Source organism: Mus caroli, chromosome X (genome assembly GCF_900094665.2).
Source record: "Mus caroli chromosome X, CAROLI_EIJ_v1.1, whole genome shotgun sequence".
Lineage (NCBI taxonomy): Eukaryota > Metazoa > Chordata > Mammalia > Rodentia > Muridae > Mus > Mus caroli.
The window spans coordinates 54,632,351-54,644,925 of NC_034589.1; the positions used below are offsets into that span (position 1 = coordinate 54,632,351).

At 38.1% G+C, this 12,575-nt stretch overlaps 1 protein-coding gene and 1 pseudogene across 4 annotated transcripts in view; one reads left to right on the forward strand and one right to left on the reverse strand.

Moving 5' to 3' along the window:
- Fgf13 (fibroblast growth factor 13) overlaps positions 1-12,575 on the reverse strand; it is a 518,718-nt gene that overhangs the window by 134,907 nt on the left and 371,236 nt on the right. The gene's annotated exons all lie outside the window — the stretch shown is intronic.
- LOC110286705 lies at positions 177-1,506 on the forward strand (annotated as a pseudogene).

A 12,575-nucleotide genomic window follows, 5' to 3' on the forward strand; every position in this document is an offset into this window, starting at 1 on the left:
CTCCCTCCCTTTCTTTCTCCCTTTTTTCCATTTTTTCTTTTTTTTTCATGTGGTCTCAGTGTGTAGACCTGGCTGCCCGGAGCTCACTCTGTAGGCCAGCTGGCCTTAAACTTATAGTGATCTGCCTGCCTCTGCTTCCAACTATTGGGATTAAAGGTTGCAAAGGCAGTGTTAACATGAAACCACATCAAGAAAAACCAAATTTTATCATCACGGTTCCAAAAGGCACCAGGGATTTAAGTCCTCAACAGATGGTTGTAAGGGAGAAAATTCTTGATAAGATATTTTAAATGTCATGGGGCAAAGGGGTTGGATATGCCAGCATTTGAGCTAAAAGAAATGCTCACTGAGAGGTATGAAGACAACTTCAGTCTCATGTATGATTTAAAGGATCAATGTGGAGAGTTACTGTCCCTTTTGTTCACTATCTGGCCATGAAAAAATTGAAGAAGATGAAACGATATCAAGTTGGAAAGGTGTGGAGGCGAGAGAGCCCAGCCATAGTCCAGTGCTACAGGGAGTTCTGTCAGTGTAATTTTGACATTGCTGGTGAGTTTGACTCAGTGATCCCTGATGCAGTGTCTGAAGATCATGTGTGATATCCTCAGTGGACTGAAACTGGGGGACTTTCTCATTAAGGTAAATGATTGTTGGGTTGTAGACGGGATGTTTGCTGTGGTGTTTCTGAAAGCAAGCTCTGTACCATTTGCTCCTCAATGGACAAACTAGACAAGATGTCTTGGGAAGACATGAGGCATGAGATGGTGGCAAAGAAAGGCCTAGAACCTGAGGTGGCCAATCGAATTGGGGACTAAATCCAATATCCCTGGTAGAGGAGTTGTTCAAGGATCCCAAATTATCCCAAAGTCAGCTGGCCTTGCAGGGCCTAGAGGACCTGAAGCTGTTCTTTGAATACCTGAGTTTATTTGGAATTGCTGATAAGATCTCCCTTGATCTGAGTCTGACCTAGGGCCTGGAATATTTTACAGGAATGGTTTATGAAGCAGTTCTGCTAGAGTCTCCAGCTCAGGACAGAAAGGAGACTGAGTGTGGGTAGTGTGGCTGCTGGCAGGTGCTATAACAGGCTGGTAGCCCAGTTTGATCCCAAGGGTCATAAGGTGCCTTATGTGAGGTTGATCATTGGAGTAGAGAGAATCTTCTACCTTGTGGAGCAGAAGATGAAGATTTCTGGTGAGAAGGTTCAAACCACAGAGATTCAAGTGTTTGTGGACATGCCCTAGAACAACTTTCTTTGAGAACGTTTGAAGATAATTGCAGAACTTTGGGATGCAGGGATCAAGGCAGAGATGCTTTATAAAACAACCCTAAACTGTAACCCAGCTGCACTATTGTGAGAAAACAGACATTCCTCTGATGGTCATTATTGGTGAACAAGAACAGAATGAAGGTGTCATCAAGCTCTATTCAGTGGCCAGCAGAGGGGAAGTGACCATTAATCAAGAAAGTCTTGTGGGGGAAATTCAGAAGGGACTGCCTGAGTCTTGATTAGTGCCTGATTTTCATCTGCTGCCCTTAGAAGAAATGGTTTCATCTAGGACTGAGCTCTGGTGGACTTTGTAACAGTTGGCCAGCATGGATGTTGTACAAATGTCTTCTGCTTTGAACTCTCCTGGATACAGAACTACAGAAGGTCCTGAGGACTCGTGGACTAGCATTAGCAGATGCTCTGCTAAAATGCACATGGCTGTCATGCCAAAGAGGCATCCTCTAGCTGCAAAGGCAGATCTGAAGTGCCTGTGAATTCTGTCAAATGGATGCGAGGATGGTTGCTATGAGCAAGGTTCTGGAAGTGTTGCCGGAGGCTAAGACTCTGAAACATTAAAATGAGAAGCTAAATATGCACTTCACTTTTGACCATAGCTTGGGGGCCAGATTCTGGAGAACTTGTCTACATCAGACTATGGGTTGTCCATGGAGTGTTAAATGGACAGTAAGAATGGACAGAAAAAAAGAGATGGTGTCCCAAGGGCCCAGCAGTGCATCTGTTGATTCTTCCAGTTAACAGTAGAAGGGTGAAGTTATTTTATAATTTTGAACACGGAACTTAATGGATGATAAGTTAGCGATATACTCCTTTGAGGTTTTGAACACCAAACTATGTTGAGAAGTATGAATAAATAAATCAAGATTTCCTTTGTTATAGTATTTTTTATAGTATTTTTTTCCAGATTATTCCATATACTGCTCTAGAGATTGGTCTAGAAGTGGTTATATGATATGTTACATTTCAAAAATGTACTAGTGGGATAGAGAGATTATTCACTGATTAAGGGTACATATTACTTTTGCAGAGGACCACATCAGGGTGATTACAACTACCTGTAACTCCAGTAACAGGTATCTGAGGCCCTCTTCTGGACTCCACAAACATCTGCACTTAATGTGCACACACTCATGCACAGACACATACACATACACATAATTAAGAATCAAACAATTTTTAAATGTAAAGAAAAGGGTAGGGAGAGAATAATGAACTTGAGACAGCCAGGAAAGAAGTCTATGAAAACGCAGCTCCTTCTCATCAATACTCGTAAATGGAAACAGTCTCCAGTGTCTACATAAACACTGCAGACTAGCAGGATGCACTCAAAACAAGATCCAACTGTTTTCTGTTTGAAAGAAACAAAGGATCACAAAAAATATGTCCTGATTGTAAAAGAATACATCAAGTATGGAACCCCAATATAAGCAGGAATAGTAGGTGCATGAGTCACTGATAAAATAGACTTCAACACAAAATTAATCAGAGGAGATAAGAAGGTCACCTGAGCCTGGCGTGGTGGCACACACCTTTAGTCCCAGCACTTGAGAGGCAGAGGCAGGTGGATTTCTGAGTTCAAGGCCAGCCTGGTCTACAAAGTGAGTTTCAAGACAGCCAGGGTTATACAGAGAAACCCTGTCTCAGAAAAAAAAAAAAAAAAAGGTCACCTGAGGGTCTGGAAAGATGGCTCGGTGATTAAGAACAGCTACTTCTCTTCCAGAGGACCTGAGTTCAGTTCCCATCATCTACATAAGGAGGGTAACAATTACCTGTAATTCCACAGGTACCCAAAAAAATGTGACCTCCACAAGTGCCTGCACACACACACACACACACACACACACACACACACACACACACACACACACACACATGAACACAACTAGATATAACTACAAATAAAATAAATCTTTTATTTTAAAAGTCATCATATCTTAATAAAGGGAATGGGTAACTATAAGGATCGAGGCTAAAAAGATTGATCCATTGGTAAAGTGCTTTTCTGGCAACCATAAAGACTTTGCTCTTAGAACCTACAAACATAAAGCTGGGCATGATGCATATGACCACCTAGCCAACTAGCCTAGTCTACGTAGTGAGTTCCAGGTCAGTGACAGAAGCCATCACAAACACACACAAAGGCAGGCAGCACCTAAGGACTGACAATTGAAGTTACCAAAGGTGCATAACAGACTTCATTCATTCATTAATTCATTCATTGCTCTCAACACTTGAAGAATGTATTTTCTCATCAGACAAAGCAAGTTATACAAAAGTAGACTGCATTTTAAACCATAAATTAAATGTTAATAACTAGAAAAAAATCAAATAAGTTTTTATATACATCATAATAGAATAAAGTTAGAAACAGCATAAGAAACTACATAAACATGTGGAAAGTTAAAAATTTACTTTTGAGATGGCCTAGTAGGCCATCATTGGAAAGAGAGGCCCATTGGACTTGCAAACTTTATATGCCCCAATATAGGGGAATGCCAGGGCCAAAAGAATGGGAATGGGTGGGTAGGGAAGTGGGGGGCGCTATGGGGGACTTGTGGGATAGCATTGGAAATGTAATTGAGGAAAATATGTAATAAAAATATTAAAAATCAAAAAAAAATTTACTTTTGAGCAATCAATACACTGATTGTTGACGTAAACAAGAAGAAAATATAAACATTACTAGTATTAAATGAAAACCAAACACACCTTATTAGAACCTTTGGGGTACTTGAATGGCAATTTTAATATATAATTTTGGAGATACAAGGATATAGAATAATAAATATCATATAGAGTGCAAATAAATAACTCACAGAGGTATTTTAATGTCATAAACTTAAGAATAAGGCAAATCCCAAATCTGTAAAATAAAGGAGATAATCAAGTAAAACCCATCAAGAACCAATTCACAACAATCCTGGTTAGGATGACATGAAAAGAACCAATTAAGGACAATCCTGGTTAGGATGACATGAAAAGAACCAATTCACAACAATCCTGGTTAGGATGACGTGAGAAGGACCAGTTCACAACAATCCTGGTTAGGATGACGTGAGAAGGAACCCCCAAACTATATTTATAGGAATATGAATTATTATAGCTACTACAAAAAAAAACTAAAACTAGAAATACCATTGAATCCAATTATTTCACTTTGGTGTATATATCCAAAGGAATAAATGCTAGTAAACATCAATGGTGTCCATATACATTACTATAGTACTCACAGTAGTCAAGATATAGAACTGATGTAGCTGTCTGTCAATATATGAATGGATAATTAAAATGAGGTACACCCAATGAAGCATTCTTCCATAATGAAGACTGAAATCATATCATGTGTAGAATAATAGACAGAACTGGGAATCATCATAATAAACAAAATAAGCCAGACTCAGAAAGTTAATGACACATGCTGCCTCTCAAATGTGGAATCTAAGTTAAAACAAAAACACATGAAAATAGCAGTGTGACTATTTGAGAAAATGATAAGTACCAGAATTAGGAAAGGAGACAGAAAGGGTAGGGCAGTGAACCCATATTATGCAAATATATGAAAATATCACAATGAAGAACAGTGGTTTTGTACAATTACTATGTAACAGGCCTCCTGTGTAGATTAAAAAAAAAGTATAGAAGCAAATCTACTTACTCCTCTGCACAAAATACAACCACAAACTATGGAAATATGTCAAGAGGCAACCCAAAAGGCTGCTTACAGCTGCCTATAAAGAGGACTAGAAAAGAGGCATGATATCTTAGGACTTCATGCGCCCAACAAATATGGGATGCAGGCTCATCAGTTCCTAAATCCCTTGCCGAGCAACTAGCAGGCTAATTTCTTGTTGCAGGACATGAGAAACCCTTTGACAATATCAGGTGATCTTGACACAAACAGCAAAGCAAGGAGGAGTGATTAAGCATCTGCCTCACAATAATCAGTCAAGGGATGTATTCTCGATCCCTTGAACTTCGATCCCCTAGAAACTCAGAGCACTCTTACAGCACTGGAAGGGACCAGCCACTGTAACACAGAGATCTACAATGTTTGTCTCTACAATTCACATATACTCCTTTAAGATACATCAGAAAATCAGGTTAAACCAAGCAAGAAAATTCTACCTTATGCCTGACAAATATTTGTCCACATAAAAGGAACAAACAGACCTAAGATTGCATTCTTCTTCCTACCAGGTAATGATACTTAATGGGTAAAAATAATGAGAAAGGCTTTCCCAAGAAAGCTATTGTTAGCTATTTGCCTTCAAAAATTCTCTCCTTCACCCATAAGTACAATTAGAGAGCCTGAAATATTTCATGGGCCATGCTGACCAAAACAGCACTGATCTAAAATCTAAGATGCCATTGTTCATGACTTATTTAGGCATCCGTGTGGAAAATTTCATGAATTCCCAGCCATAGACAAAGAACTAAGGTGAATAATGAGTACTGAGAAAGTGCTAGTCATCTTTGGAATGAGTCTCCTAATTGGTTATCTAATACAAAGTAGTCAGCTCTAAAGTAATATGCACACAAACAACAAAGATGGACTCAGCAGACTGCATGTGTAAGTTTATGATCTAGATATAGATATGTAACAATAAGAGTCAAAGAAAAGTTGGTCATTGAGAGGAAGATAGGAGTGCAAGGGTGGGGTTGAAAGGATTTAAATAAATTATATTTTAAAAGAGGGAAGCTATGGGGGAAAACTAAGCTGTAAATAAAATCATAACCCACTAAGTAGGACAAGATCACCATACCCTATCTTTGCTTATTGAATATCCACTCAACGAAAGAGATTTCCGTAGAATTCTATCTTCTGAATATATTAATAAAATATATAGGGCATATTTCAAAATATTCAAGTGTCATACAAAATACTTTAAACATTTAAAATGAAGTGGTGAGTATTTAGGCCATGTTAATACTGCATTAATTTAGCATTGTCTGCAAGGATTTTAAACGACCCATTATAAAAACATGTAGCAGCATTTATTTATCCTTTTGGTGACACAAATGAAAATATAGCAAAATTTCAGAGAATTAGAAGATAGAACCCAATGGGGATCCTAGAGATGCACACTACAATATTTTAAATCAAATTTTAACAGTACACGGGAGATTATATAGGGTGGCAGCAGTATACATGAGAAAAGAAGAATCAAATGCAAAAATCTGAACAGAAACTACAAAAAAGAACAAGCAGCAAACCAATATAAGACTGAACTTTCACATCATAGGAACCTTACAAGATGATGAGGAAAATGGGGCTGAAAAAATAAGTGTGTGGAAATAAGTGTAAGCTCCTCAAATTTGATTAAAATTATACCTCCTACAGATTCCGGAAGCTAACTCTGAATGGGATAAACCCAAAGAAATCATCGGTGACACATAAAACAATTAAAATTCTGAAAAAAAGACAAAAAATAAATCTTACAAGGAGCTGGAGAGATAGCACACATTACTCAGAAAGGAACATCAATTTGAATGACAGTGGATTACTCATCTGAAACCATGGAAACCAGAAAGCAGCAGAAAAATATTTCTCAAATACTGAATTTTAAAAGGTGTCTTTTTTTGTTTGTTTGTTTGTTTGTTTTATGAAAGACCATATGAAGAGAATGACTAGAGACTTGGAAAAAATTCTTACAAACTACATATCTGTCTGTTATTCTTCTTGGGACTCTAGCCTGCTTAGAGAAGATTCTTAAATAATGGCTTCCATAGAAAAAGAAAAAAAAAGTTAAGTCATTACAGGGTATTGCCATTGTTCTTGGCTATAGTACAGAAGTGGGCAGTTAGACCCTACTGCTGAAAATGACACATATTTTAGACTAGAGCATGGAGAGACCAGGCCGTTATTCACTCCTATTGGCTAGCTAGATACATGGTGAATCATCAGATAAGTTCCTTATTGTAGCTGAAAGTAATTAACAGAGAACCACAACTGGCCCCACTTCAAGCAGCAAGACACTACAGAATACTCAGTCTTAAGTGGGACATCTTTAGCAGCCTCCTCACTAGAAAGCTCAGGGTACTTTTTGGAAGAGAGAGGAAAGAATACTAAGAGCCAGAAATTGTGGATACGTTTAAAGAAACAGTGCTTTCCAGATGCAACAGGGCTGCATATATGAACTCACAGGGATTGTGACAGCATGAAAATGGACTGTACAGGCTCAAGTCAGACCAAAATCTCAGCATGGAGAAGGGAAAGGTGACCACACAGTCACAGTCATAGCTGAGCAGCTAATGGCATTAGCTGCTAGAAGGAGGGTAATGTCTTTAATGATGTGACCCTGGTAGGTCAACTATACCTTAGGACAAGTTCCACAGGAACTCAAACTATACTAGATGAATTGAAAAATAGAAAAATATGTCATAATGTTGGGTTGGTACAGATGTGGGAGGGGGTCTAGGGAGGGTAAATATAACCAAAATACTTTCTATGAAATTTTCAAAGAATTTATAAAAACTCCTTAAAAGAAACATGAAAAGCAACTAAATGCTAGAGAATTAAGGTTCAAAAATAAAAATCACATTGTCTGCCTCAAAATTATACAAAAGACATAAATAAATACTGTCAAAGATGGATGACAAATAACGATTTGGAAAAAATGCCATTAGCTGTCTGGAAAACAAAACAAAAAAGAACCATGGCAAGCTAGCGCTACAAACTTATCAAGACAGCTAAAATTCGTGATACCAGAAAGAATTTTCAATGAATTAGCATACAAAACAAGGAAACTACTCAGAAATCCATATGCATACACAGAGGCAAATGTGGGTGATACTGTAGAACTCCAGGTACAATTGATGTTTTCTGTGAATATCAATATCCAAATTGTATTGTGTAATTATGGGATGCTACAATTGAGGGAATCTAGGGAGTTGTGCAATGGGTTTCTGGATACTGTTTCTGATAATTATCTCAATAGCAAGTGCAATTTAAAAACGTACTTGTCACTCAACTGAAATAAATAAAAGAACCCATCATCTTCTTATATAGCTACACCCACTACTGCCTTTCACTACTGCTTTTTAAAGTTTTCTAATACAGACAAACCACTGAAAGTCTTCTAACTTGTCATCTGGGTTTCATCATCATTTAATCAATCCTCAAACTTGCAAATGTCAACAATGAACTTCTTATCTTTGTGTCCAGTGTTGAAACCTACTATATTTATTTTACTTTGGAAAGCTTGGTTTCTTTCCCACATCACTCAACTATCTGTAATCCCATGTTTGGACTTTTATTTCTCTACTTGTCTACATTTGTCCTTTCCTACCACAACATCATACTAGCAATAGTCCCATTTCATCTGACTATATCTCTCCATCTAGAACTTTGTTCTTGGGTCTTATGTCAGTTTTCTTCTCTGTAGAACCATCTTCAACAACCAATAGGCATGTCCAACATATAAACAGTTTTGTGCCACCTCACTTCTCCATTTGATATCATTGCTTCACAGCAAAATCTCTTTTATAAGTCAATAGCCATTATTTTCAGTCTACTTTTTTTTTTTAAAGATTTATTTATTGATTATATGTAAGTACACTGTAGCTGTCTTCAGACACTCCAGAAGAGGGAGTCAGATCTTGTTACGGATGGTTGTGAGCCACCATGTGGTTGCTGGGATTTGAACTCCGGACCTTCGGAAGAGCAGTCGGGTGCTCTTACCCACTGAGCCATCTCCCCAGCCCCCTTCAGTCTACTTTTTATAAACTGTGCTCACACTGATCTATTTTGTTCCTACTGATCTCTAGAGATAAGAATTCTGTCAAAATCATTAACAATCCTCATGCAGTCAAATGATTAGATACTTATTCTTCCAAACTTATTTTTCTTTAGCTCACTGTAGAACATACTATGAACAATTACCCCATCTTTGATATGATCTACTCTTCCCTTGGTTTCTTGAACACTTTATGCATTTACACGTATTTTTATCTCACTGGAATTTTCATCTCAGTCTGTTTTACAGTATTCATTTTTTTCCCTTTCACATAACTTTAATCAAGCCAACAGTTTGAAATATTATGTGTGTTATATCTCTAGTTCACACTTCCACTAACTTGTTCAGTTGACTACCTGACACCTCCACATAGATGGCTAGTAAGCAATTCAAACACAATATAAGAACCAAGTCCATAAACCTTCCAAACAAATTCCTCTTGATTTCACAGTTGCTCCTATTAAACAAAGCATTAGTTGAAGGGAGTAAAAAGCCCACAGGAACTGGGCATGGTGGTACACAAGGCTAGCATTCAAAGTGCAAGGCAAAATGATCTTCCAAAGTTTTAAACCAGCTTGGTATACATACAAAGTTAGAGAGTAGCTAAAACTATGTAGTAAGACATGCTGTTTCAAAAAGTTAAATCAACAAACATCGAAAGATGGCCTAGTCGGCCATCACTGGAAAGAGAAGTCCATTGGACTTGCAAACTTTATATGCCCCAGTACAGGGGAATGCCAGGGCCAAAAAGTGGGAGTGGTTGGGTAGGGGAGTGGGTAGGAGGGTATGAGGGACTTTTGGGATAGCATTGGAAATGTAAATGAGAAAAATACCTAATAGAAAGTATTTAAAAAATCAACAAACAAGTATAGTTGCTCTTTCTAAGGTATGCATTACTCAACTTGCTCTCCCAGGGTTTTCCATTCAGGGTTTGCTTTCCAGATTTCTCTAATCTACAGTACCTGCTTCAAGCAGTAGTTTTTTTGGTGCTCTTGTTTTGTTTTGTTTTGTTTTTGTTTGTTTGTTTGTTTTTAAAATACCTCTATGACTCAGTTAAGATTCTCCTACCTATCTTTGCTCTTGACTTCTCGATGTCTTATACCTACCCAGAGCCAACATCACTTACTATCAAGGCTAAGGAGCAGCAATGACCAAACAGAATGCATCTGAAATCTTTCAGGAACTTAGTCCAGCTAAATCTATTTCTGAGGAACTGTGTGAATTTGTGCAAGCCAGACAGTCCCTATTAACACTAGAATTTCATTAGCTACTTCTAATTTTCAACTATAAAGCCTGAGTTCTACAAGCACTACTTTGAACATATGAAATACAATAGTTAATTTTCTTTTTAACTTTGAAAAGTCTGTCCAGTAAACCAATGCTTTCTTCTGTCTTTTGAGAAACAGAGAAATCTTAAATTCCCAAATGAAACTGCCAGTATCAGCCCACTTAATAGTTTAAATTGCAACAATTTTAGATTAATTTCTCTACCATGTTGGTTCTTGTCTGACTTTTCAAAGGAGATGACTTCTCCTCATTATCTACACCATGAAAATGTTTGAAAAGAAACGAAATGAGGAATGATTAATTAATATTAGAATTAACCTTTAATCAGGCAGATGAGGCTGTAGACATTTCAAGGAATCATTGGCCTTTGTAGCCAAGATCTTCTTGCAAAGAGAAAGGATGCTGCTTCCCGAAACAGATACTGAGTATGTTAATCTATTAGGGTTGTTGCTACAGCTTCTCATATGTTAAGCGGCTCAAGCATCAGATATTTATTTTTCACAGTGGAGATGTTTCAAAACCAGGGGGCTTGCATGCTCTGGTTCTTCCAGGTTGCATAAAGACAACCTTACTGATATATTTTCATAGGGTAGAAAATAAACCAATGAGAGGTTGCCTGTGGATCTTCACACCCTCTGTTCCCTCAGATACAAACTTCTAACCAGTAGCACTGAGACTGAATGCCAGCAGCAGTCCTCCTCCCCCAGTTTATGCCTCCTGTGGATCCCAGAGATTATATTCTCCCCTTTCTCCAGCCTCCACACCAGCAAGCATCCTGCCCCATATGCACACACCAGCAGAGCAGGCTAGTAAAACAGGCAACACATTCCCAACCACTCTCTAAAAATCCAGAGAGGAAACAAACCAAAGAACAACAACAACAACAAAACAATAAACAAAAACCCAGAAATCTGTACCTAGAATGCAGACATCTAGACATGTAAACACCAGTGTAAGAATACAATCAATAACAGCAAGTGAAATGACTCAACCAGTGCCCAGCTAGCCCACTACAGCAGGTCTTGAATATTCCAAGATAGCTGAACTCTAAGAAAAAAGATCTTAAAACCAGCTATACAAAGATGATAAAGGTCCTTAAAAGGAAATCAATACATCCCTCAAAGAAATCCAGGAAAATACAAACAAATAATTGGAGGGAATGAATACATCACTCAAAGAAGGCTAAGAGAAACAAACAAACAAACAGTTAAAGGAAATGAATAAAACTGTTCAAGACCTGAGAATGAAATTAGAAGATTGGTGCCTTATTTAGTCATCAGAATGGCTTTCTCTGGCTGGAGGTGAGAGCAGGTGGTGCAGAGACTCACAGCCAGATATTATGTGGAAAGAGAGTTTAAACTGGATGTCTCCATTGGTCCTTTCCTGTTGGAGCTCAGGGAACTCTTGAAAGAGGGGGAGGAGTCAGAGATGATGGAGGATACCAGGAGAACATGGCCCACTGAATCAACTGAGCAGGGCTCATTGGGCTCACAGAGACCGAAGCAGCAAGCACAGGGTCTGCATGGGTCTGCACCAGGTCCTCTGTGTATGTTATGGCTGTTACTTTGGTGGCTTTGTGCGACTTCTAACAGGGGGAGCGCGGGTATCTCTGATTCTTTTGCCTGCTCTTGAGATCTGTTTCCTTCTACTGGATTGCCTTGAGGGCATTTGTTTTTTTCTTATTGTATCCTGTTTTGTTTTCATATTTATTTTCTTTTAGAAGCCTGCTCTTTTTTTTAAGGGAAACAGAGGAAAAGTGTATCTTGTAAAGATTGGATGTGGGTAGAGAAGTGGAGGGAGGGGAAACTGTGGTCAGGATGTATTGTATGAGAGAAAAATTTGTATTTTCTCTCTTTTTAAAATATTTATTTATTTTATGTATACGAGTACACTGTAGCTGTCCTCAGGCACACCAGAAGAGGGCATCAGATCCTATTACAGATGGCTGTGAGCCACTATGTGGTTGCTTGGAACTGAAGTCAGAACCTCTGGAACAGCAGTGTTCTTAACCACTGGGCCATCTCCCCAGCCCAAAATATGTATTTTTAATAAACAAGAATATAGCAGAAAATCATGAGCATCATGTGAGTGTGTGTGTGTGTGTGTGTGTGTGTTGAAGCTATTTGTCTTTTGTTTCTGTATACTGTTTTTTTTTCATATTTGATTGTTTCATTTTGGAGGGGGAGTGTATCTTGTATTTTCAATAAACAAGAAAGAAAGAAAGAAAGAAAGAAAGAAAGAAAGAAAGAAAGAAAGAAAGAAAGAAA